General features: G+C 42.3%; 1 protein-coding gene across 2 annotated transcripts in view; it reads left to right on the top strand.

The window, feature by feature from the left end:
* The window catches only part of FAM222B (family with sequence similarity 222 member B), a 68,266-nt gene that overhangs the window by 16,642 nt on the left and 25,830 nt on the right, over nucleotides 1–25,794 (top strand). Inside the window, exon 1 of one of the 2 annotated variants that reach the window (XM_036767883.1) lies at nucleotides 9,669–9,737. The exons of the other annotated variant lie outside the window; for it this stretch is intronic. The gene's annotated coding sequence lies outside the window, so the exon portion shown is untranslated. Of the gene's footprint in view, nucleotides 1–9,668; nucleotides 9,738–25,794 lie in introns of those variants that run through there. 2 annotated transcript variants of the gene reach the window in all.

Below are 25,794 nucleotides of genomic sequence, written 5' to 3' on the forward strand. Positions count from 1 at the left end.
TAAGTTCTAGATTAAGTAGTCTTTTATTCTTGATACTTGCTTGGACTGTTCCAAATATATTCTAGTTCTTCAAGAACCACTTTGACTGGGACCAGGACTATGAATATTATGAACAGGACATCTTGATGTATTACTGAGATGGCATCATCTAAGGGAGAGCCCTGGAATAAGGAATTGGAAGAATAGAACGGGCTGGCTCTTTGACCTTGGGCAGTTCACTTGACCTTCCTGGGTGTCTGTTTCCTCATCTGTCAGTTGAGGGTGGTGCTTGCAATTTCCAACCTCAGTGAATGGTTGTGAAGTATCAGTGCCAATGAAGAGAACTATGCAGCACTTTTGCAAGTTAGAGTGTGATATAAATGCTAAATAATATTTTTTCCCTGGGATGCTGTGAAAATTAGCAACGTGATGTCTGTTAGAGGACTTTGAGCTCCTTTGGGAGGTGATGTATATTTATATAAATACTATTTGGATAAAAGTGACTCAGGATTTGGAGAAAGGTGTTGCCACCCCAATTTCAGGAATTCAGTAACTGTAAAGGGGAAACCAAGCAATTTCTGATTAGACAAGCTGTTTCTGAAAGAGACTTATTATAATAGCACTTTGGATTTATCATGCAGAAGCCTTAACCACCTTCAATTTTTTTTTTATCCAAGTAAAGTTAGAGAATGCTGCCCTTTTAGGTGGCTACAGCTGCTGAACACTTAAAAGGTGGTGTTTGATTTGTTATCTATATTGAAAGCGTCAACGCTAATCAATAGAACTACTCTAGGAAAATATTGAAAAAGCAGTTTTATTTATTGTACATGACACGGATCGAACTTCAGTGCAGAGTTGAGAGATGGTTCAATTTAGGATTTTAGAAGTGACGTGTTGACATTTCAGCCAAACTAACACTAGTGCCACACTTCTGTAAATGCAGAATTGGGGAGATCTCTCTTGATAAAGTACTTAGAAACTGCTTGAAATTTGAATCCATTGAGCCACATTTTTTCACAAGCTCCTCTAAAAGGAGCATTAATAATGGGAGAAGATAGGGATGTGGTGGTTTTGAGGCCTAAAACTGATGAAGGGACTTGAAATCAGTAAATAATAGGTTGCTGACGTCCTTGAGGTGGCCCAATTAGGATCTTGCAGATTGTTTTCACTGGGGTCCTGTGCATTTCTAATTTTAAAACCATGTGAGAGAGAGACAGAGTAAGGGACGTGAAGTCATTAGCTATACATAGCTAGGATTGAATCTTTTTTTTTTTCTTGAATTTTAGTTCTCCCACAGCCTGTTGTGTCAAGGACAGGTTTAAAAGCTTAAATTTCTTCTCTTCAACCTGAGGACTAGATGTGGTTCTGTTGCGGATATACACTGTTTGCTTTTTTTTTTTTTTTTTGAGGTGGGGAGTAAGACACTGGTATCTGTGGGAAAAAAGGAGGGCACCTGGGTCGACCAGCTTCTATAACACAGCTAATAGAATAAAATCATATTCATTAAATATCCTTCATCTTTCTTTCGTTAAGAATATTGTCTGTACTATGACTATGAATTTGTGTAGGTTCTTTTGTTCAAAAGTCCAGGGCATAGAAATTATTTTTAGGCATTTTGTATTATGTTGTTTTCTTTGCCCAGTACATATTTAGGGATTGAGCTCTCCCCCCTTAAACATGTTCATTTTCAACATCTTGTCCCATGTTACTTGGTCAGTTGCTTTGGATGTAAGTATTCATCCACCCCACTTCATTGTGGTCTGTCCTAGAGCATTTGTTAAGCATCTATTGTGGGCCAGGCTGAGCTCTGAATGAAACAGTCCCTGCCTCAAGGAACTTAGGATGCAGAATTCAAGCATTCTTGGCTTTGGGTTTTCGTTCAGAGAAGCATGAAACCTCTGGAAGTTGGCATTTGGAAGGCCTCAAAAGCCAAAACTCAGTTAAAACCTAATGAAGAGATAATTGTCTACTACTACCTTTGAACTAGGGAATATGGGTTTCTAATTTTGCTGATATGTAGTGGTCTTCTCCAGGTCTCAGTTTCTTCCTATGTAAAATGAAAGAGGGAATTGATGATTCTAATAATGTACAATGATTCTATAGAATTGTGAATAAGAAGTGAGAAATCATGATCTGGCATCAAACTGATCCTCGCTGGTGTTTGATCCTTGCTTCTCAAAAAAAAAAATTGTGACAATGAGCTTCTCCCCACCCGCTTCAAAAACGGCATTTAAAAAGGGCTCCTTCTGAGAACCTACAGTAAAACACCATCAGAAGATTCAGGGTTTGCTCTGTCTTGGTTATAATCCACTTTTTTCTGGCTGGTATAGCCTTCTTTTTCTTTTCTATGTTCTGACAGATTATAAGATTGTGGGAAAACAACGGCCAGGGCTTTTTCAGGAACGGTGCCATTTTATCTACAGGAGAATCCATCAGCTTTGGCACCAGAAAGGAATTGGCTGTGTACTTAAAGATGCCAAATCACTCTTGAGTCACAAGTTTGCCATCTCATTTTGTGTGTGTGAAACTTTTCCAGGATTTTGGCTTTCGATTTTTCCACCATGTGCTACCCCCTTCAGTGTGAGAAATGGAGTTTTTCTTTCTTAAAGCCCTGTCTTTTCCTTCCAAGTGTGAACAGCCCAAGCCATGAGAGATGATTGTAGTTGTGGAAAAATAGGAAATAGACATGACAACAGTCTCTCTCTTTTTCTTGTGCTGTCTTCAGTACTCACTTCCAATTATCCATGGCATTCTTTCCCATAGTAGTTTCGTTTATTTAGGTGTGGAAATCATTTGCTAACCAGGATGTTACTTGATGGAAGTTTTCCAAAGAGATCAGCAAAGGCCTGTTGCCAGGGAACTCTCAGATGGGCATATCTCTTTTTCGATTTTTTCCAAAGTCAGAATGGAGGAAATTTCTTCCACTTCATTCTGTTGGTTCTTGCCTTTCTTTGCCTACTGCTTCTGTGTCGTTTGCTCTAATTCCAATTCAGATGTTATTTTCATTTATACTTAACCAAAGGTTTATTTATTACCTTTGCTTTTTAAATTTAAGAACAGTTGATTTTGAAAGCTACTCTGTTCAGGCAGTTAGCTCTTTTAGTAACTGCTCCTGCCTCCCAGAAGGCATCTCTTCTGTCTAGCTCTCTGTGAAGAGCAGGTCAGATGTCACCTCAGATGGGGCCTGCCAGCCAGGAAAGCACCAGATTAGACAGGCTGCACTGTCCTTGTCCAGTGTAAACTGTCATTGTACACACAGGTGACATCACTTAGGGACAGGCAAAGGCTTTGCACGTTTCCAGGTACTGTATGGAAAGCAAAGTGTAGTCGGTGGAAAATTTTTTAGGTAGTCTAACTTGCTTCTTTTAACAATTTTATATTTTTTTTAACTACACAATACTTGTTATTCAATCCTGTTGTGCAGCTCAGGACTGGCCAATCAGAACAGGATTTCATTCTAGGGTTTTAAGTGTCAGGTGTTTATTGGTAAGATGGCGCCTAACAGGCCTTCCTGGGGAAAAAAAATCCAACCTTTCTGTGTGCTGGGTTTTTTACTCACATTAGATTTTTATGATGCTACCTAATATTCATTCTTTTACACTGGATAATGTGTGTAATTTACTTGTGGCAAGTAGAGTAAAAAGAAGAATGTCGAAGCTGTGTTAATTCTTTTTTACTTGCTATGTTAGCAGTCAGAAAACTTGAAAAACCGAGTATGTTGATGCAAATGATAGTGAAGCACCAACATCAAGTCAAGTGGGTGTTATCATATAAATTATATTATATAAACTAAACTAGCTTTCTATCTAGCCTGTTAATACCAAAGTTGTAAATGAAAATACTAATTCAGAAGGATGATAAATAATATATTAAAGGAAAAAGACTTGAGTCAGAAGGTCTAGGTTGAAATCCCATCTCTGTTTATTCCCCCAGTAAACTTGGACAAATCACTTCATCTCCTGGGGCCTCAGTTTCCTTATCTGTTTCTTCCTCTGATCCTTCTCATTCGGGGCCTGCTTGTTTCCTATAGTAGCTCTTGGGAAAACGGTTCTATCCATTAGAGATTTTTTTTTCAAGTTTCTGCATTACTGATAAGGCATAGAAAAGTAAAGTGACTTCAAGAGGCATACATTTTCCAGAGTCATTGGCAATTACAGAATTAGAACTTAGTGATTCCAACAACTGTGAAGACACATTGGAAAAGCTATTAATGTTTTCAGAAGTGGTTTTATTAGGGTAAGTAGGTAGCCCAGTAGATAGATGGCCAGGCCTGGAGTCAGAAAGACCTGAGGTAAAATCCGTCCTTAGACATTTCCTAGCTTTGTGATCTTGGGCAAGTCACTTAACCCTGTTGGCCTCAGTTTCCTTATCTGTAAAATGAGCTGGAGAAGGAAATGGCAAACCAGTTCAGTATCTTTGCCAAGAAAACTTCAAATGGGGTCATGAAGAGTCATGTATGACTGATCAACAATGTTTTTTGTAGGCATGAGAACCAGGGGTAGTTGATTATAAAGTTTTTTCTATATCCCATAACTGTTTGGGTTGCCTTTTTCCACCAAAGTTTAGTTGAGTATTGAGTGCCCCAAATATACTGTATACTGTGTTCCAAAAACTATGCATACACTACAAAGATGTGCTATACTAAACTTAAAATCTTGGGAAGAGGGAGTCTAAACATGAAAACAATTAGATGTTGAATTAATGTGGTATTTGACTCTTAAGTTAAATATCACTTTGGAGAAGGGAGAGGGGCCTATGGGCAGAATTTTTAAAAATCTTCCTAGAGCAAATAATATTTGAGGGGATCCTGTAAGGATGGGGGGAGCATTTCTATTTTGGGGTGGGAAAGGAAGTATTATTTCAGAAGAAGGTAACTTCATGAACCAAAGCATTGATCAAGGAATCAACATGATATGAGGTAGGAATGAGTGATATATGTGTGAATATGTATACACATATATGTTCATGTATAGTGAGAAGAGTATCCCAGCTAGAGTAGAAGGTGCATTAGGAAGGGAATATGAATTGATTTAGGCCCACTTTGCCAGGAGCAGTGCTAATTGATTTACAAATATCATCTCATTTGATCCTCATAACATCCCTGGAAGGAAAATACTGTAATTATCTCCATTTCTCAAAGGAGGAAATGGAGGCAGAGGTTAAGTGACTTGGCCAGGGACACACGGCTAATAAACGTCTGAGGCTGGGATTTGAACTCTGGCCTTCCTGCTTCTAGGACCAGAGCTCTATCAACTTTATGCCCAGATGCCTCTAGCAACAAACTCAAGTTAAGGTAGGGCTATCCTCTGGAACATTTAAAAAGCCAGAAGTAGACAGATTTGACAGGAGGGAGGCCCTGCAGGTTTTTGAGGAGAATAGAGTGATGAAAGCTGAGTTTGGGAAAAATGATCCTGGCAGTGACATGATGTGGCTGCTTGTATCAGAGGAGAGGAGAGATTGAAGAATTGGAGACTGGAAACCAACTGGACCAGGCAGTGTGGTCATCTAGCTATGATGTGGTGGAGGCTTAGATAGGAGAAGGAATGAAAGGGAAGGAACAATCATGATATTAGCTTATATTTATAGAGTGCTTTGAGATTTATATAGAAAGCATTTTGTGTAACAATACATTGTCGTCTTTGATCCTAACAAAACCACTGGGAAATGGGTCATGCAAATATTATTCTTCTCTTTTAAAAAAGACTAATAAATTGAGGCTAAAAGAGGTTAAGTCACATCCCCAGAGGCTAGTAAATAGTGGAGCCAGGGGTCCATTGCTTTTTCCAATACATCTTAGTGTCAGTATCCCTTGAATTTAATCACTGACTTTCCCTTTCCTAGATTTCTTCCCTCACACACCCAAGTGTGAAGGTCCAATTTTAGAGGACTATTGAGGATGAAGCAACCATAACATTTTTTTTCTCCTAGGAGGAAATTTTCTCTCTTAGGGATGGAATTTGTTATTAAACAATTATGTTTCCTGTGATTTCATGAGGATTTATTTATGAAATGTCTGTTTAACATTTTGGTTAACTCATTTGAATCTGCTGCTTCCCACTCCTCAATCTCAATCTGAATTGTTGATCTTCAGTTTAATTTACTAATGATGACTTAGCTCTAGGTCTCAAAACAAACTTCTTTCCAGGCTTATTTTCCTTCAGTTACATTTTGTCATTTTGTGAAGGGACGCTGCTTATGATCTTCTGTCTTATTTTTAAATGACTTGTATTCTAAACCTGTGTGGCCTTTGATTGTCATCTCTCTCTGTCCAGAATATCAAATGTTTGCTGGATAATTTGGGGCCTCTTTCTGCCTCCTGATTTTGGTGATTGTTTACCATTGTCCAGATTTCTAAGAAATGGTCAGTCCATGTTTTTTTTTTTTTCACTTTTATCCATTTCCCATTCTTCAGGGCTGACAGCTTGACTCAAGAAGTTGGGTAGGAGATGCTTTATTGCAGGAAGTATCATTTTATCTTTCCTTTTCTCTAATTTGGTATTGATTTTGAACTTTGGACCTAGTTAATGATCTGACTACACACAAATGACTTTGAAATGACTGTTTTTTCTTACCAAGATAGTCAATTTCATTATTTGTATTCATTGGTCGAAATGCCCAGGTCTCTTCATGAAGAAAGTATCATTATATATGTAAGAGGTTTCTGAATGGTCCACGGGCCTTTTCATTTCTCGATCCCTGACAATATTTCCCTGTCCTCCCCTATATCCATCTTCACATTGAAGATGTATGTTTATTTTATTTGGAGGATCTTGTTTAGTTCCTCAGTATTTCTCCACAGTGGCATCCTCTTGGTAGACGTGGGTGTGTAATCATCATGGTGTTCTGTTGATTGTGCTCATGAACACTTACTACATGAGGAAAGATGAGCAAATGTCCCATGAACTGATTATTTCATGTTATTTTAAAGCACCTGATGAAATCAGTTATTTCATCTTCTTTATTAATCTATTAAAGGAGAAGCTGGCAGCTTTTCTTTCACTTAGCTGCAATTTCTTTGTTTTCTAGTTTTCTGTAAGAGGGGGCATGTAAATATGTGGTCCACTTCCAGCACTGTCTGTTATCTTGATGATCTTTGGACAGAAATTACACATTTAGTACTACTGTACATAAAGTGATGCTTTTAGAGAATGCTTGTTAGTATCCTCTGCCGTGTGTCCACCAATCTGTCACCATCATTGCAGAAGCTGATAGGTGGGGGGGTGCCAGAAAAGACTGTAGTTTTGTGATTTTGTCTTTTATGGGTCATCATCATGGTAAAACACACGCACGCACGCATGCACGTCCTTGGACAGCAGTCATTTGGTAGCCAGATCAGTACCAGTCTTTGAGGAGGATGGACCCTACCAGCTGGTGTGCTTCACTGGCATAGTCTTTGGGAACCCAAAATCATCCTCTGCCACAGTGAGGTACCAGAGGCATCACTTTTATTGTCCTTCTTTTTCTTCCTTGTTTACATCAGCTCAAGTGCCACCTCTTGCAGTAAACCTTTCTAGGTCCTTCCAGCTGCTATTGTGGGGTTTTTTTTTTTTTTGGTTTTGTTTTATTCTGAAGGGCTTAGGACTAGTGTCTGGACATGTAGCAGATTTTAATAAAAATGCTTAATTGTTGTTTGGAAGAGGTTATTGGATAGCTACCCAAAGCCTTTTTATTTTTAACCATCTGTACGTAGTAGGAAAGTCATATACTGTCTAAATTGAACTGCTTTTGGCTTCACAAGGAGTTAACAGGCTCAACAGTTATCTTGGAAGTATTGGATTTTTAGGTACTTCTCTTTTAACTAAATGAGTTTACTCCTTCAAATGTTTTTTTTTTTTTTAAAGGACTGCCACAGGACCAGGGCCAGAGAGAAGTCAGCATGTTACTTTTGAAGCCTGAGCCCTGAGCCTAAGGAAGTTTTTCCCCTTTTCTACATCAGCTATGGTTTTGAAGCCAGCTGTTTTGTACAGTAGCTTATTTTTGTTCTTTTTATTATTATGAAGTTGACAAATATCAACAAACACAAACATTTGTATACAAAGAATAACAAAAAAAAGAGGAATGAACATCAAGCCCCGAATCCTCAGTTCAATCTTGGTGGTTTTTGTGTAATTTACATTTGACTTGGTAGCTCCAACTCTGCCCTGCTCTTCTGTGTCCCCTTCTGACCTTGCTTCTGTTCCTTTCTTTTTTTTAACTGGAGTTTCTTAAAGAATAACTTAGTTATGTGAGTTTAGGAAATGCCAGAAAGATACTTAAATATTTTTTGAATGATGGCAGAATTGTTTTTGTATATTTTGGATTATTTCTTAAGGAGGGAAGTTGGCAGCCAGTGAAGGAGGGCTGGAGATGAAAAGGACCTTCTCCCTAATTTCTGAGTGACTTTGTTGGCAGAGCCAAAATTGATAGAAATTTTATATTTTTTCCTTCTTCAATTTGGTGCTTGGCTTATCTATGAAACACCAATGAAGTTCATATATAACTAACCTATTGTCTTTTATGCCACGTATCCCCCAAGTTTCAAAATGGGAATAAAGTTACCCTGCCTATTTTCCATCTTACAGGAAGATTGAAAATATGAGATCATACATATTAAACACTTTGAGATCCTCTAAAGGGGCCATTTAAATTCAAAGTGGTTATGCTATTTTTAATAGTGCCAAGGAAGCTGAGTATGGTGTTTGTTGTAGACATTAAAAAATTTTCCAAAGGCGAGAAGGCTTTGTGGATACAAGTGACAGCCTCGGTGTCACCGCCTCCCTCTCCCAGTGTCCCATTTTGTTTGTCGGCACGGATCTAAGAAGACAGCGCACCATGACCTTCACTCTCTTTCTCAGCCAGTCCTCCCCCTAGCAGCATCATGCCTGGAGACACAGGCACCGCTGATTGAAGTGTTGGTCCAACCTGCCAGTTACACGTCTGCCAGTCCGAGAGCTGCTCTCTGCCATCAGGTGCATCCTTGCAGCGAGCTCTCGGCCTCGGTTCTCCAACTACGCCTCTGGCTCTGCTGGACCCCGCCCCCAGCCAGGCCCGGCTCCTGCGCCCTGGAAAGACCGTGTTTCCGCCGGGATCCGAGAGCCCGAGGGCCTGTGCCCACGCCCGGGGGGGGGGGGGTCTCGGAGCACCTCCGGCATGGCCGGCCAGCCGAGCCAGCCCGGCCCCGGTTACTGCTCTGGCCCCTGCCGGTGGGCAGCCACCGGACACGTCTGCCCCGAGGCCGGGGGAGAGCTCGGCCAGAGCTTGGGGGGAGCACAAGAAGCCGGGCCGCGCTAACAAAGAGGAGCCTCGGCGGGGCCAGATCCGTGCTGGCCCGCCTCCCCCGGCGGCCGGCCTCCTCCCTCCCCGGCCGGGCTTCCCCCGTTGGCTGCTGTGCTCGTCTCTCCGCGGACTCCTGGGCTTCCCATTGGCTGAGCCAGGGCTCGTCCCGCCAGGAGGGTGCCGGCAGGGGGCGGGGCCGGCTTCCGGCGGCGGAGTGGAGCCTGGCGGGGGCCGCCGGCTGGGAGGGGGCGGTGGCGGCGGCGGCGGCGCACGGACGAACGGAGCGCGGCGCGGAGCGAGCCCAGCAGCCCGAGGGGGCGAGCGAGCGGCCGCCTGCCCCCTCCTCTCCCCCCGGCCGTGGCTACGCGGGCCCCCTCCCCCCCATCCTCCCGGGGCGGAGGGCGAGGGGCGAGGAGGGCCGAAGCGCTTGGAGCCGGCTGGGGCGGAGCCCGGAACGGGGTGCCGCAGAAGAGACCGCATCTCCCCGGCAGCACGGGTGTAAGGTGTGTTCCTACAGCGGCCGGGCTCTGTCCGACTGGGCTCCTCGGGTCGGGGAAGCAGCCCAGTCTCCTCGCTTTCGGGTTTCCCCCCTTCCCCCCAGGAGCAGGGCCAGGAGAATCGCGTGGGGAGACGCTTGGATTTTTTTACTGAGTCGCTACGCTGTCTGTCGCCTAGCAAAAATGCATTGGGAGAAGAGAGCTCTTTGGGATGTGGCGTCTGATGCAGCAATCCGCAAAAAAAAAAAGGGGGGGGCAGCTGGGAGTGGGTTTTCTGTACCGGACTACATCCGTTTGCATGGAGACTCTCTATCTTCCATATTTGGGACAGCTCAGGAATGGCTCAGACTTTGCAACAGTCTGGAAGGAAGTGGAGGTGTCTGGGGAAGGAGGGAGAAGCCCCTGTTTTTTTAAACAGAGGGTGAGGGGAACTGTTAGCTATCGACTCTTCCCACAGCTGCTACTCCCATTGAACTTACCGGTACAGGCTTTCTATTGCTTCTGCTTTTTGAAGACGCACCCCCTTTCAGAGGGCACACTTGATTTTATCTTTGCAAAAACTTATAACCCCATCAGTTTATTTATGGATGTGTTTCTGCCTTTTCAGAGGAAACAGCCAAGCCTGTGAACCGAAATCGTTGCTGGAAAGAGAAAAACAGAGTCCCAGGGGCTTTTTGTGGAACTCATTTTTCTTCCATTTGTCTAACGGATTAGTTGAATTTGGGGTACAGGTGTTCCTATTATTTAATCTAGATTTAACAAGGTCTCTGGTGGGATTCTATAATCTGGGGGTGCCTTTATTAGAGAGGAGAGTATGTTAATCTCCAGGAGAAATTGATACCTCTTGCAGATGTAAAATTGAAAGCAAAATCCTTCCTGGAATTTACTTCATATTGGAGATGAGCACCGAAGTCCTTTGAGACCGATGATGTATATATGTGTATGTAGTGTATATATATATGGTAATTAGGTGGCTATGTTGATTGCAAACTTGCTCCAACTACTAAATTCTACTAAATGGGTGGAACAAGTTTCTTATGTTGATTAGCCCAGAGCAAGTATGACTAATGTCTAGAGCAAAATACAGAAAGAGTTGAATGCCAGATTTTTTAAAGTACTTTGGTAAATATTAATTAAAGTGATGCAGAGTTCATTCTACTAAGGGAAGCACAGCTTGCTGACATGGTTTAAAGTAGAGACCAGTTATGAAGGCAGAACCTATAGGATAGTATTGTCTCTTACATTCAGGGTTAGCTGGGCCTGGTTTTTTGTCATAGCGATGATTCATAGAACCTCTAATGGGCTGCAGTTTGTTATGAAAACCATGTTCTTGGACACCAATAGTTTGGAAATGGGTAGCCAGGCTGCGTATGGTATTTTTCATCTAGAAAGTAGAACCCAGTTTGGTGTCTAAGGAACCTTACATCTTTGGTTCAGCATTGAGTCAACATCTGGTTCTTGTATCTCCCATCAGTGGGAGTTGTGTCTTTTGGAAATCTTACCTAGGGCAGGATTAATTAGTTATGCATTTTGAAGAAGAGATTCATTACTACACTCCAGAACTAAACCGAAGTCCTCCCAAACACAAAGGGAGCCCTAAGATATGGTCCTGAATAAATGAAGGTGTTTAGGCTTCTCTAAGGTTATTTAATTGTGAGCTCCCAGGATCTGGAAGGGACCAGGTCTCAGTTCTTTTGTATCCCTCTGCATCTCTACTACAGTGTTCTGCACATGAGTAATCAATGAATACTTATTAATTTTAAAACATCTTTGTAGTGGTGGTTTCTCTGGCCTCTACGGCATATTAACTCTTACTCAAATCCAGAGAATGAGCTCTAAGTAAGGAAGGTCACTTCCATTTAAGCTCTTGAGGTAGTGAAGCTTGCTGTTGGGTCAAAGGAAGAAGTTTTTTGTTTTTTAATATTCTAAGATATACTAAAGTGGGTGAGGTGACTTGCCTTGATAAAGCCAAGTTACCTTCCTCCCAGTTCTGTCATGGTTGGTTCTTGGCCTGTGAGGGCAGTTGGTACAGCTTTATAACATGCTACGCCCTGTTCGTTTTTTCATATTTTTATTTTCTTTCCTTAGTGGAATCAATATTTTTCATGTAGCAGTAATTTCCCCAAAGAGTTGTCCACAAACGGAAGGGGAAAAAGCTATGTTTAGAAATAATCATAGGTATGTCTACACTAATCTCCAAATGTGATTTAAAGTGGATGCATAATGGGAAACCCTCAAATGCTATGTCTTGCAGAGAAACAATTATATGAAATCATGACTTTTCATAATCTCTTTGGCTAAGAGACATTGTCCTGCTGAGGTGGAAGTAGCTGGTTTAATTTTCTTCAGCAATCTGTTTACATCCATCTTCGTATTTTTGATCAGCAGAGCTTAAGGTGTGTAAAGAAAAAGAATTTTGTCCTCCCTAAAATGAGAAGCAAATCCAGGCCCCAAATCACACCAGAAATAAAAAAAATTACTCCCTTGAGAAGGTGGTGGAAAAGATGGAACCCTTAGGGTTGCTTGATTGCTGCATTAATCAGCTTGGGTGTTTTAAGGTTTAGAACTAGGCAAAGCTCTGTTCAAGGTGAAAAAATATTTAGAGACAAAAGAGACCTGGGAAAGCTGTTCTCCTAGGTGAGAGACTATTTAGAGACAATGAATGCATTCAGATGGTGATTTGCCTGATGGTAATTTTTAGCTGTTCAGCATTGTCAAGCTGTTGTTAGAAAGTACTTTTTGAATTTGTTTAAGGACAAGGGCCCCCCTCCCACTGGGCTGGACTATTGGAGGTTGAACCTTTTGAGGGAGCTGTTTACTGTGAATCTGGAGCTGGAGAGTAGAGGACAGAGTGGAGACTGTTATCTGTTTACAGCTCAGATAAGAAGCTGGAATAGATTGCTGGCGGGTTTCTGAACTCTGCCTAATGAATGGTTGCTAGGCAAATTGCATCTCAATCAGTTTAATCCTCAAGATGTCTTTTACAGGTCTGCTCTTTGTGAGGGCCGGAACTCTGCCTTCTGACTAGACTGCAAAGGCAACTTAAAATTGCTTATTGGGTGTTTGTGGGGGGTGGCCCTCAGTGGTTATCCTTATGTAAAAGGTTGGGTATAATGTGAGGGCCTTAATTCACCTTAGGATAGCATAGCTAGCTGTCTAGTGATAACTGATCCACTAATGTCGTGAACTCTTTCCTGATCTAGGGCGGGATGTTTCTGAGAGACCATAATAGCTCTTTTTTTACGGTGTTTTTGGTTATTAGAAAGGCCCAGAGCTAAAAAGCTATGCATCGGAAATAGACCATCACCCTTAATCTTGGATGGGAGGAATGATAGGGTTACTTAGATAACAGAGGACCAAAATGATGAAGAAGTTTCCGATTGAGACTTGGGGAAAAAGTGAAGATTATCCTCCAAGCTCTTGGATCTTTTTGGGAAAAGGGTAAAAGTTCCCCGGCTTGATTACACCTCCCTTTTGGATATTCTATTTAAAAAAACCGAACACTTCTTGCTCATTAATTTTCTTGGAGTCTAAGATTCCTTCTCTCCAGCTTTTTTCCTTTCAATTTGTGTTCTCTGAGTACTGGACAACTCTTTTGTTTGACAAAATCTTAGAATTTTGCTTAATTAGAGGCCTTCATTTTCTGTAAACATATGTTGTGATGGAAGAGGGCCTGGGGCACAAGTTAAAGGAATTCATGGGTAATTTGGAAATATCATACCTTGAAATTAAGGATGAGATTGGAAAGTGTAATTTAATTGTTCATCTTGTCTACTGAGGTTAAGACAGGAGCTTCCACAGGTGGGACAGTCTGAGGTGGGAGTTACATGGCAGCTTTCATTCAGAGAATTCAGATGTGATTGCATCTGTCCTTTGTAGCAGGGGTCGTTTGCATTTTATAAATGGGGAAACTAAAGCCCAAAGAAGTTCAGTGATTTACCTTTCCTGTTCTCTGGTCGATAAATAAAAAAGTTAGTTCTTTGTTTTTAGCTGGGGTGGGGGAGAAGATTGACACTTAGCAAGCCAGGTGCCTGGCATGCAATAGGTGATTAATAAATGTGTATTGGCTGGGTTGCTTTGAAATAATTTGAAGCCTCCTTACCCTGTGATAGAGGCAGCATTTGCTGACAGACAACAGACTGAGACAGTGGAGGCTTCAGTATATATAGGACGTTAGGATAGGGATGAATGGCAAAAAAAAATAAATGGAGTTGGAACTTTATTCCATTTTTGTGGTGATGGCTCTCAAGATCTCACTGGGTGTGAGAAGATCAAACGTAGGCTTAAGTTAGTTCTTCTAAACTTGGCTGGAAAAAGGGCATAGGGCTATTTAGGAAGAATTTGCAGTGTGTATGGATTCATCCAGGCAGTGTTTCACTCTTGTGAAGAGAAGGCAATTAACCCTCCATTGTCCCTGCAGTGGAAAAGTATGGATGAATGGAATCTAGAGAACATTTCAGTTTCATTTTTTAGGAAGTCGCTTTAATTTTTATTGTCTGTTAGATTTTTTGCCAGATTTAATAACCAAAAGTAAAATGATTTGAATTTTGTTTCTTCCTAGCCTTTCCTTTCACCAGAATTCTAACCAGCCACAAAAGGCCAAATGACAAGTAACGAGAAATGTGGATAAAATGCAAACTGTGTAAACTGCCCCAGAATCATTCAGCACCAGACCTGAGAAAGCTCAGCTCATTTCAGTGTCCCTAAAACTCACTTCCCTTCCATTTTTATTAGTTGCTGTGTGTGAAAAAGCAAGAACAATTTAAAATCTGGTTCCACTTTAAAATAGAGCATTTTACAAGATAATCTTTTTTTTTATTTTTTTATTATTTTTTTTTAATCTGTCTACCTGTGAGAAACGTGGTTTTGGGGATCACTGGACTTCCCCAAATTGTGAGAACATACAGCTTTGGGGATCATTGGACTTCCTAGGCAGGGCCAAAGTCCTGAGGAAGAACCCTGTGATAATCCCTAGGGAAGGCTGTACAGACCACAGGACTCCCAGAGGAAGACCATCCCTTAATCTGTGGGGATCACAGGGCCTCCTAGGGGTCAGACCCTAAGGAGGACCCAAGTGATGGCCCCTTAGGATGGCGATAAGATCACAAGGCTCCTGAGACAGGGCTGAAAGTCCCAAGTGATGTCCCCCAGGGAATCCAGAGTGGTAGCCCTCTTAACACAGTGGGGATGACAGGACACAACACAGTGGGGATGACAGGACACCCCAAGGCAAGATCCAGGAGTAAGCCCGGCGAGCTTCCGCTGCCTGTTGTTTCCCTTTACTTAACCTTAGGAAAATCCATGTGATTTGCCCATTCTTACCCAAAGAACTCAAGACCAGAGTGGGCAGGGGAAGGCATTTTATTATGCTCTTCGAGAGAGCGGGTGTAGTGTTCATGGGAACACTCACACTGATACAGCTGCAGGAGCAGGGGTAACCATTCCCTCTACTCCAGCTAGAGTCATGGTTAGTTTACAATCTTTGTTTTTTACATAGTTTTCCTAGGTTATACAGTTTATATAAATAGGATAATAAGGATACAGAAGCAAAAGTGAAGTTAATTAGATTTTCCTTGTCTTAGTTTAGGATTAAACTATATTCTTTTACTTCCCCTACTTTCCCTCTTTAACATATGCAAATTATGCAAATTAGTTGGCCTGAACTCTTGACCAAGACCAGACCCTAGATAAGCTTGAACAGGTTCAAGTGGGTTTGGCCTCTCTAATTCCCTAGACTGCCTTCTCAAAAAGTATGCACATGCGTACAAGCCTCTGACCTCTCACCTGACCGACCTTGAGGCCTGGTCTCTGCTAAAGCTGGGGTGGGGGAGGGCGGGGGAGCACACCTTTAGTTCTGTGGAAACAAAACTCCTCCTCCCATTTCTAACATACCGTACTAACCTGGGCCCTCTTTCTACCTTGAATTTTGGGCCGAAGAGACCCTACCTCCCCTTCACTAAAGGGGAGAGTATTGCTTATTGCTTGACTTGAGAGTAAGACAAATGAGGAAAAGATACTGGCTATAGTGGATTGCCTTTTCTTGGTAAGACATCCTCTGAATGCTTGGCTGCAGCTGTCTTTTCCTAATATTTAGGTGATTTTAGGAATTTAGTGTAGAGTTTTAGGAAGAAGGAAGGGCAGGCAAGATCAGTTTTTTAAAAGAATGTTGTAGTAGTCCAACAACTTTACAATGCTTAGACTTTCTCATACCTCCCCAGTTTCTCTTGGAAATTGTGTGAGTACCAAGACCTTCTGTCTGTCTCACTGGCAAACGCATGCACATTTTACACATCTGTAATACTCATTGGATTATGAGAGAGAGCTGTGGCTAGCGAAATTGGAAGGGAAGAGTTAAGGCTCTACCAAGGAAGTACTTTTTTTTTTTAATACTGACTTACATATGAAGATTATCACAACTGTTGGGTGATCCTGAAATACACTTAAGTAAAGACTGACTGTGAACAGTCCTTAAAAATCCCATAGTGATTTCCTAGATCTATAAAGTAATGGACCTGAAAGAGACCTTGAGGAATGGCTGGTCATTTTACAGAAAAAGAAACTGAGGCTTCTAGAGGTGAAGTCACTTGCTCAAAGTCATGAAGCCATGGACCATCTAGGGACTAGAAGCAGTGTCCTCATAGTGCAGTGTTTCTTCATTACATATTTGTTTTTTAACTTGTCACCATGGTCCCCCTGCAGGTTGTACTGCTAAAGGGTATTTAGTGGAAAAACAGTATGGGTTTCTCTTGTCAGCTAAATTGAATGCTGCAGCATCCGTAAAGAGGATGGTCTTTGGTGTCTTCATACCCAGCCACTAGTTCTCTGCTTTCATCAAAGTAGGTTTGAGGATCAGCTGCTAATCTGAGGGAAGAGCAGATTTTCTGCCATTTGGAGAGGAAGGACTACTTTTAGGAACTGAAGTTGCAAAAGAGAATCATTAAGTGTCTCTTCCCTCCAAAGCTGAGGTTACCAATACCAGCTGGCCCTCGTGCATTTATCTTTACAGCATCCCTGTGGAGGGGATGAGAAGGATGTTGGTGTAGTAGGAAACTTAACGTTTCTGGATATCTGGCTAACTGGAGTTCTCTTACTGTTCCAAAGGTACCTGAGGAATTCTTTACTTGGCTTGCTGATCATTTCATCTTTCAGAAGACAGAGGAGAGCTGCTATGATGAAAGCCTCCAATATCTTAGAGTTAGTGGTAGACTTAGAGGGGGAAGGTTGGGAATAGTTTTATGTGTAGCCTGAACTGTGGCTGTGATATAGCTCAGTGGCCTTCAAAAAGGATAGAGATCATGCTAAGATCCCATGGCTTAGAGTCCAAGAGGCCAGCTACCTCCCAGGGGCTAAGAGGCTGGGAAAAGGAAAGTTGGGGATGCATAACAGTTGATTTCAACAAGAAGACAAGTAGGGGCCTTTAAAGAGGCTGCTGGGTGGGGCTGTATAGGGGAGCTCCCTTGACACCAAACTGAGATTTAAAGACAGGTAAAAGAAATGGATGTGAGGGTGGGCAGCTGATGGTCAATGCAAAAGGATGCCAGTGGGGCCCTTAGGAGGCCACATTTGGAGATGAACTGAATCTGGTGGAAATATGAGAATGAAAAGAAAGACAAGAATGAATTGGTTTTTTGTTTTGTTTTAACAACCTTTATTGGACTAGTCAGGCAAGGGAATGCTGTGGCTGTAGTATATTTCAATTTCAACAAGGCATTTTGCAAAGTTTCAGTGTTTTTGTAGACAAAATGGTAGTAGGGTCATTGATAAATTTTAAGGGTCCCTAGTGATCATCTGATCTAATCTGTTATGGTTAAATGGGTTTGAAACTAGCTGACTAGTCGAGCCCCAAAGAGTGACAACCAAGGATTGGTATAGACCTGGAGGAAGGTCTTTGATGGAGTGCTTGCTGGAGGGTCCTGTCTTTGCTCCAATTCTCTTCATTTTTTGGTCAGTCACTTGGATGATAGCACACCTGTCAGATTTTCGGTTGCTATGAAGCTAAGAGGAATGGCTAATGCTTTAGATGATGTGCTTAGAGTCTATGCTGATTTAGAGAGGTTGCAGTGGTGAGCTGAAATTTACAGCATGAAATGGAAGAGGGTTAAATGGAAAGTCTTGGACTTGAATGAATTTTAGGATGGCAGTAGAGTGACTAGAAAGCGTTTTTTGGGAAAACTTTTAGAATGTTAGTGACTTGCACACTCAGTATGTTACAGCTGAGTGATGTGGTAACCAGAAAAGCTCATGTAATCTTAGACAGCCTTAATAAACACATAGTATACAGAGCAGTGGAGAGCTGCTAGCACTTTCGAAACCTTCAGCCCAAATCAGAACACATGCAGACTATTGTATCCGGTTCTGGGCACCACATTACAATATGGATGTTGAGAAGTGGAAACTTGCCCCTGAGAAAGGCAGCCATACTATTGGGGGGACATGAAACTGTTGCCATGTGCAGTTTAGTTAATGGGACTGCAGATCCTGAGGTTGAGACTAAGCCTTGGGGTCAGGATTGGCTCAGTTGCCTTCCTTAGTATCTGAAGAATCGTCATTGAAGGATTAGAGTTCTTCTGCCTGGTCTCAGAGGGTGGGACTAGGGCCAGTGAATGGGAGCTCAACGAGGAGACATAAGGAAAAATTGAAGCTGTTCAGAAATGGAATGGACTGCTTTGGTAGTGGTATTGAAATGAGCCTGAATGTGTTCCCTGTTGTTGGAGGTTTCTGAAGGAGCCTAGGTCACCTTGTTGTAGAGGAGACAGAAGTAAGCCTTCTGGTAGGGTTACATTAAAGTTACTCTGTGGCCTCTTCCAATTCAGACGTTGTGTGATAGACTAGTAGGGAGTTAAAACCGGGTTGTCCCCAGGTCCTAGCAGCACATTACCAGACGGAAGACAGACCTAGGATTTTTAGTGAGCTGAAAACTCAAGATGAGTCAGTGGTGTGCTGTGGCAGTCAGAAGAGATCCTTTGGCCTTAAGCCGTAGAAATAAAGTATGGTGACCAGAGCAAGGGGTTTGTTCTTCTATGTTCTCCCGCTGTCGGACTGCCAGTGTTCTTGCTACTGTACTATTTAATGAAAAATATTCCTATGGAAACCAATGTGCAAGGTCACAGCTGAAAGGGAGCTAAGGGATAGATCTGTGCTCTCTCCCACATCAAGGGCCATGCTACAAAGATATGGTGTCATGCCATTTCAGGCTGATGCATGGAAGAGAACATCTTGAATGTCAGTGAAAGGGAAATATGACAGCTAATAGCATCCCGTCAGTGATTTTGTAGCTGACAAGATTCTAGTTAGGATTTTTAAAAGAGATTTCCTTAGAACTTCTCGCCTGTAACATAAACTGACCAGAGGGGACAAATTAGCAGATAAGCCAAACCAGCACCTGGCCAGGCATTGTTATAAATTCACATAAAATGCTTTTCCAAGTCCTGTGAAGTATGGTGCACCCTGAGCATGACGCTGTGTTAGAATATTTTCACAGAGTTGTCGAAAGGAGCCTTGCCCTTGGAGAGAAGGCTTTCTTGGCCTATTTCTGCAGTCTGCATCAAAATTAGGTCAGAACAGTGAGCATTCAGGATAGACTTTTTAAAAAACCCTTTCTTAAGCAGCTGAACAGGTGTCCAAACTGCGATCTGTCACCATCTTCATTTTGGGGGGACATTGCTCTTTTGTCTATGTATAGGTGAGAGCGTGCTGCCAACTGAGAGGGTTGTATGCCAGTGTTGGATCTCTAGAACTAATGCCCCCAAAAGCCATTCTAACTTGAGGAAAGCTGTCCCTGTCTGGGTGAGTTAGAACTGTATTTGATAGCAGCTTTGGTTCTGTTTTCATGTGTGCACAGGCCTGCATTACTGTACTGCAGTGTTGCTTTAAGAGGTATGTGTCTTTCTGCATTAAAGAGGCATAGTTCAGCTCTTCAAAACAAGTTGATAAATTGCTTTTCATTAAAGGTGTGAGTGCCAAAGAGTTGAGCTTGCCTTTCAAGGGGGGAAAAACATTAATTATAGCTTCACTGCAGCTTTTATCAATCACCTAGTTACAAGCTGTTCCAGTGTGCTGAGCTGGAACTGGTGAACAACTTGTTGTCTTCACTTCCTCCAGAAGGGCTCTTTGAGAAGATGTCTTGGGTTTAGATTTTGTAGGTAAGGCGGATCTGTGTGATGGATGTGACCATCTTGCTGGAGGGAGATCTGATCTAGCCCTGAAGACCCTGGTTGCCTACTAAAAAAGGCTAGAGATAAGCTTTATGAAGAAAAGCCAAAGAAACCTGATTAATTAACCTGGAAAAGAGAACAATGAAGGGACAACTTAATAAAATAGCCTGCAAGAAAGTCCAGGGATCATCATACAAAGAATGGGGATGCTCTCCTATTATCTTCAACATTGGGTCAAATAGGAAGGACATGGGCTGAAGGTACAGAAGGAGGGGTGGATTGTGGCCACCATTTTTGTCAGGACAGAGTTCAAACTGGACTGGCAGAGATGCAAATGAGGAAAATTGACTCCTTTTAGGTGACGTTATGTTTCTGCTTTTGCCTCTTCAGCGAAACACAAAAGCCAGTCTAATAAGTCTAAAGGTCCTTCCTGATTGATGCACATTGACTGTTGAAGCAGAGGTAGAAAGGAAGAGTTCTCTTCTCTCTTCTGTAAAGCCGGAGCACCAACTTCTGAGATTCCAAAATGTTCATGGCCATCTTAGGACCCTCTAACATCACAGGGATTCTTAACCTGCGGTCCTTGAGCTCCTGAGGGTGCTTGCTTTCAGAGGGTCATTGAACTTGGATGGGAGACACTTTGATAGCTGTATTTCAATAGAATTGGTTTCCTTTGTAATCCTATGTGTCTTACTTTATATATTTAAAAGCATTCTGAGAAAGGTTCCATGACGCAAAGGTTAAGATCCTCTGCTTATGCAGGGGTCACAGTTGGAAAGCAGAAGTCTAATATTAAATTCTGGAGGAAAGGGCACAGTTTTTGTATGTAATTGATGGCAAAGGAGTCAGTCAGCAGGAATTTTTTCTCTGACAAAGCCCACAGAGAAGGGGTCGCCATTGAAACAGAAAAGATCCAGAGATGCAGGTCGCCTGGGCCAAATAGAGATTACCCATGATTCTTGTAGAAGATCATTTATCAATACAGAGCTTTCTAGGCCAGAATGATGGGACTTCTTTTAAAAACTGCTTTTTTATCTTGGGGGAGGGGGCTTGAGAAGAGGAGGAAGTTATAAATCTACCATAATTCAGAGCGTGGGGGTTGGGTCATGGCTGCCCAATGAAGGTAGCCAGTGAAAACTTCACAGTTCTCTGGAAGCCTGAGCTCTTAATGGGCTTGGTTATTGTTCAAACGCCTCTTTAGCTAAGGGAGCACTCCTTTAATGACTTTCTCTTGGCCCAGCATGCTGGGCATTAGCTGGAATTGTTGAGTGATTTGCAGTAGGGGAGACCATGAGAGCAATTTTGTGTTTGTCCACAAATTATCGTTAGCAGTTTCATTTGCCTGGTACAGGAGCAAGGAGAGCCGGCTCACTGCCAGTCGCAGCTTTCCTTTGATTAGGGCGTTAGTTCAATTATGTCCAATTAACTTTTATTGCAGATAGCAGTGATAATTACTTGCAAGTCAGTTTTTTTGGCAGTAGTTATAGCAAGGCTGAAGTATGAACTTGATGAATTTTAATAACCAGAGTGATGCATTTCACCCTCTCCTTCCACTGCAGTTATTTTTTTTTCCAGTCTTCATTTAAACAAGAGGTCAAAAGCAATGTAAAAATCTATTGCACAATTAAGATGCACCACCCTTTTCTTGAAGAGTCGTATAGAATTGTACCTTAAAGGAATCTGTTGGGAAGCAGCATTTTAATTGGCCTTCTGTGTTCTGAGGTCATCCTTGAACTCAACTTTGGCACATCATGGGACCCAATGGCCTGAGAAGGGTTTGATGTCTTTTTTTTGGGGGGGGGGGGGGGAAGGCAGGACAGTTGGGGTTAAGTAACTTGCCCGTGGTCACAGAACTAGTAAATGTCAAGTGTCCGGGGTGAGATTTGAGCTCTGGCCCTCCTGACCCCAGGGCCGGTGCTGTACTCATCGCACCACCTGGCTGCCCCAAGGGACTAATGTCTTTCAAAGCACATGTGACTATTATAAGATTATGGTCATTGTCAAGGTCTTCAAGTTAGATTTTAAATTTTCACGAAAGGAAAAAAGAGAAAAGAGAACCCTTGGTTTGATGATAGAATGTTTTTAAGTACATATTGTTAACCCCATTGGAAATACAGCATCACTATTAAGAGAAGGTTTCAAAATATTTTTGGAGCCAATAATCCTGTTAGATTGAGGACCTGCTATAGAAAGAAAAGCAAGCTGCTAACAATATTCTTGAGTTTTCCCTGAGATGGTGATCTGTAGATGTTTTACTTTTTCAGTCTGATCAGTTTTGTTATCTGACTAAACCCAAAAGGTTTGTAAGCATAATCTTGGCTTGTTAAAGTGCAAAAACCTGAAATGGAGATTGAGGCAGCAATGGGAGAATGCTGACAGGGAACAGGAAACTGACTTTAGATCCTACCTCCCCCCTTTGTGCCTTACCTGCTGCTTAGTGTCTTACTTAAAAAAAAAATAACAAAACAAAAACCTTTAATCTATCTAGGAGTGGCTACGGGAAAATTCTAATGAGAGAAGTTCCCAGAATGGTGTTTCCTTGCCTTCGTAGCCCCCATCACACCTGGCAGAAGAGATGGATGCAAGATGCAGAATAAAACCTACATTTTGGGACGCAGGCAGTGTGGGAGTTAGTATTGCTTGACTATGCATGTTTGTTATAAAGGATATGTTTTTCTTTTTTCTCAGTTTGGAAGTAGTAGGAGGAAGAGGGGGATAGGGATAGGGTAGCAAAAGGGAGAGGGAAGAGAAGAAATGGTCATTGAAGAGTCTTTTTTTTAAATGTGCAGAAGCAAGGCCAGAAAGAGGCACAGACAAGTTGTATTTATAAAGAAAAGCGTGCTCTACATAAGAGAGACCTGAAGTTTCTTGTACAATCCTCTCTTATTCTGCTGTGTGTGTGGAAATGCCCATTTTATTTGGTGTTGGTTAAAATGAAGTGAGTGGGAGAGAGGAACCATGATTTATTCAGGTAAGAAATGAGCCCCATTCTCTCATAAATCTACCCTGAGCCCCCTTCCCAGTCACAGGCCTCATCCCTGCCTAGCACTAACAGGGATATAGAGAAGGAGCAGGAGATGTTGTTGCCTTACTGTTGGCTGGTTTACATAGATGAGAGGAGCTGGGACGGAGCTGGGAGGGACCTTAGACACCATCATACAGTTTGCTTGCACAGATTGTAAGGAGGGAGTTGGGATTTGACCATGTCCTCTGACTCCAGCTGATTGATCTTAGTCCTTTAAAAAAGTGGTAGGACATCATCTCCCCAACACTGGTTGTTGTCAGAAACCATCCTGCTTTTGTACAGTAGTGATCCTGTTCACTCACTGGTTACTGTTGGAGTTGGTATATGAACATGGAACAATCTGCTGGAGGTAGATGCTGTCTCTCCAGGCAGTCTAGAAAATATACTAGTGATGCCATTCTAGATTTTTGTATCTAGGGAGGAAACGGTGTTAAAAATTACAGTAAACTCCAGAAGATGTCCTAACACTGTTTCCCTTTAAAACCCAGGCAAGTCTGAAGTGATAGTTGATGAAGTTCTGGGTGTGGTGTGCTTAGAATGACAGACCCTGGTCAACTTCGCCAAAATAGCCCCCAAAGTTGGCTTCAAATTGGTGTAAATAATACATCCATTTGGGATGAATAGTTTGTGTCACTTTGAGGACTGGCCTGTTCTTCTGGGCTCTTTCCCAAAGGGAGAATCCAAATGATCACATCCTTCATTCCTGGAGAGGAGTTTGTGTAAATGCTTTTCAGTGGAGACATCTGAGGGAGGGTAGAGTTGGGGGGAGAAATGAAGAGTTATTGACAAAGAAGGAATTTTTTTTTCTTAGGTGAGCTTTTAAAAGGAATGGAGAGTTCATTGGGCAGAAAGCTAAGAAAGGCTATTCCCTATGAGCAGGAACCTCAGTGAGGCTTCTCAAAGAGTGGGCTATTACCTGCATTAAGATTAAAATGAAAATAGCCAGCCAAGTATTATTTCCAACCTCCGCTCTTCCCCCAGTCATACACCTCCCAGGCTGAACTGTTTCTTCTTTCAAATGTCTAATCTAAATAAAATTCTTTTCACAGAGGAACTGGCTATGAAATTTTGATGTTGTTACTTAATTGGTAGGGGGAACAGTGAGAGCAGAGATTAAAGAGTAGAGATTAGTAGAGAGAAGACTGGGGAAAACCAGGATAACCCCAGTAAAATTCATTCAGTCCAGGAAGCCTGCTCTTTCACAAGGCATTGTGCTAATAAATAGACCCTGCCCTCGAGCTGGGTTTACATTCTAAGATACAGCAAATACACATAAAAATCAGTGCCATGTGGAAGAAATTTTTGTGGGGGAAGCACAGACTTGCTAAGTGCTTAGTAAGTGCATGTTGACCTAACAATTGAGTGTATCAGCAAAGTCTTCTGGGAGGTAGGACCAGACTTGAGCCTTGAAGGCATTTAGGGTTTTCAGGAGGCTGAGCATTCCAAGCTCTTGTTGCAAAGGCATACAGATGGCAGCTGGAATGCTTTGGTTGGGAGACCTCGAAGGAGATCCATTTGGCAGGACCATAAAGTGTATGAGGGGATTTGTTGTGAAATCTGTCTGGAAAGAAGGGACATGCACTCCAGGTGTGGAACAGTGTTAACTCCTTGTGTTCTTGTGGTTGTCTGTATGGGAGAGCTGGGCATCATGAGCCAGTCCTTTGAGTTGGGTTTCAGGCAAAAGGAACGTTACTTTGCGGCATTTTTGAGGGGCTTAGGCCCATTCCTCTGCCTTGGTGCTAGAGTTGCTTTGGGTTAAGTCACTCTAATGCACTCTAGCAGAGGTTTATATTTTGTGGACTCCTCCTTCTTATGTTGAGTAACGATACTGAATGGTTTGGGGATTTCTCAGAGACTGTACAGCAAATCAGTGAGTCAAAGACTTTGAACTGTTGTGAGGTTTGAAGGACTCTGGGGTGTGTAGCTCGTTTTAAAATACTTTGACTTGGTTTGGTGTTGTCTTTTTTTTTTTTTTTTTTGGATAGGGACTCCTCCAATTTGAGGAGAGCTGTGTGTGATGCATACCATGCTAATCTGTTCTCCAGTGTGTTTGCTGTGCAGCACCCCAAGTGTGAAGAGAGTTCCCCCAGACTTTGTGGCATCTCCCCTCTTCTCAAAGGTGCTTCTGTTTCCTACATCTCATCACTGGCTGCAGTGGTTTGTGGGTAGCACTTCCTCTTAACAGGCTCATAGAATAGCACAGACGTGTCCTCAAGAGTTAGCAGTCTCTCTGGCTTTCCAAAAGCCTTTAGCTTTAGGCGTCTGGGACAACCAAAGAGGGTTTAGAGTTTCTTTCATCAGACCTAATGTCCTGGTACAGCGCTGTGGTGCTAAGGCCAAGGAGGGAGCCATGTTTAGACTGGATTCACTGTCCATTCCTCATCTTTATCAGATGTTTCCGTGGCCAGTTTACCCTAAGTCACAGTACTGGTAAAACTTAGAGTTAAAGCTAAAATTCATGCAGCTATGCAAGGTGGTATTCATAGAGACCTTCTAAATCAAAAAGGTTACATTCTAACTGTGTACACTGCCTCAGATGTATTAGAAGTCGTGTCTTCCCGGCCCCCCAAACCCCCAAAACCTAGCTTCTCGCCACCTCAGTCCTGCTGGTATGAGGGGGTGGCTCAGCTGGTTTCCTAGGACACTTGCCTTTTCTTCTTTAGATCTCAGTGAAGCACCACATGGCCCTGCTTTGTGCTTTTCGCTCTCCAGTAAAATCAACACAATATACACTAATTATATACTCTAACAACATACATTACCTGTGTAAATAAGTATCTGTGTACAAAATGTCCATTGTAGCTTGTTTAGCCTCTGTGGTGCCCTTTTCTGTATGTTTTAAATACATCTAGTTGTGTACAGATGTCCCCCTTTTTATAGTCAT

Source organism: Trichosurus vulpecula, chromosome 7, assembly GCF_011100635.1.
Source record: "Trichosurus vulpecula isolate mTriVul1 chromosome 7, mTriVul1.pri, whole genome shotgun sequence".
Taxonomy (NCBI): Eukaryota; Metazoa; Chordata; class Mammalia; order Diprotodontia; family Phalangeridae; genus Trichosurus; species Trichosurus vulpecula.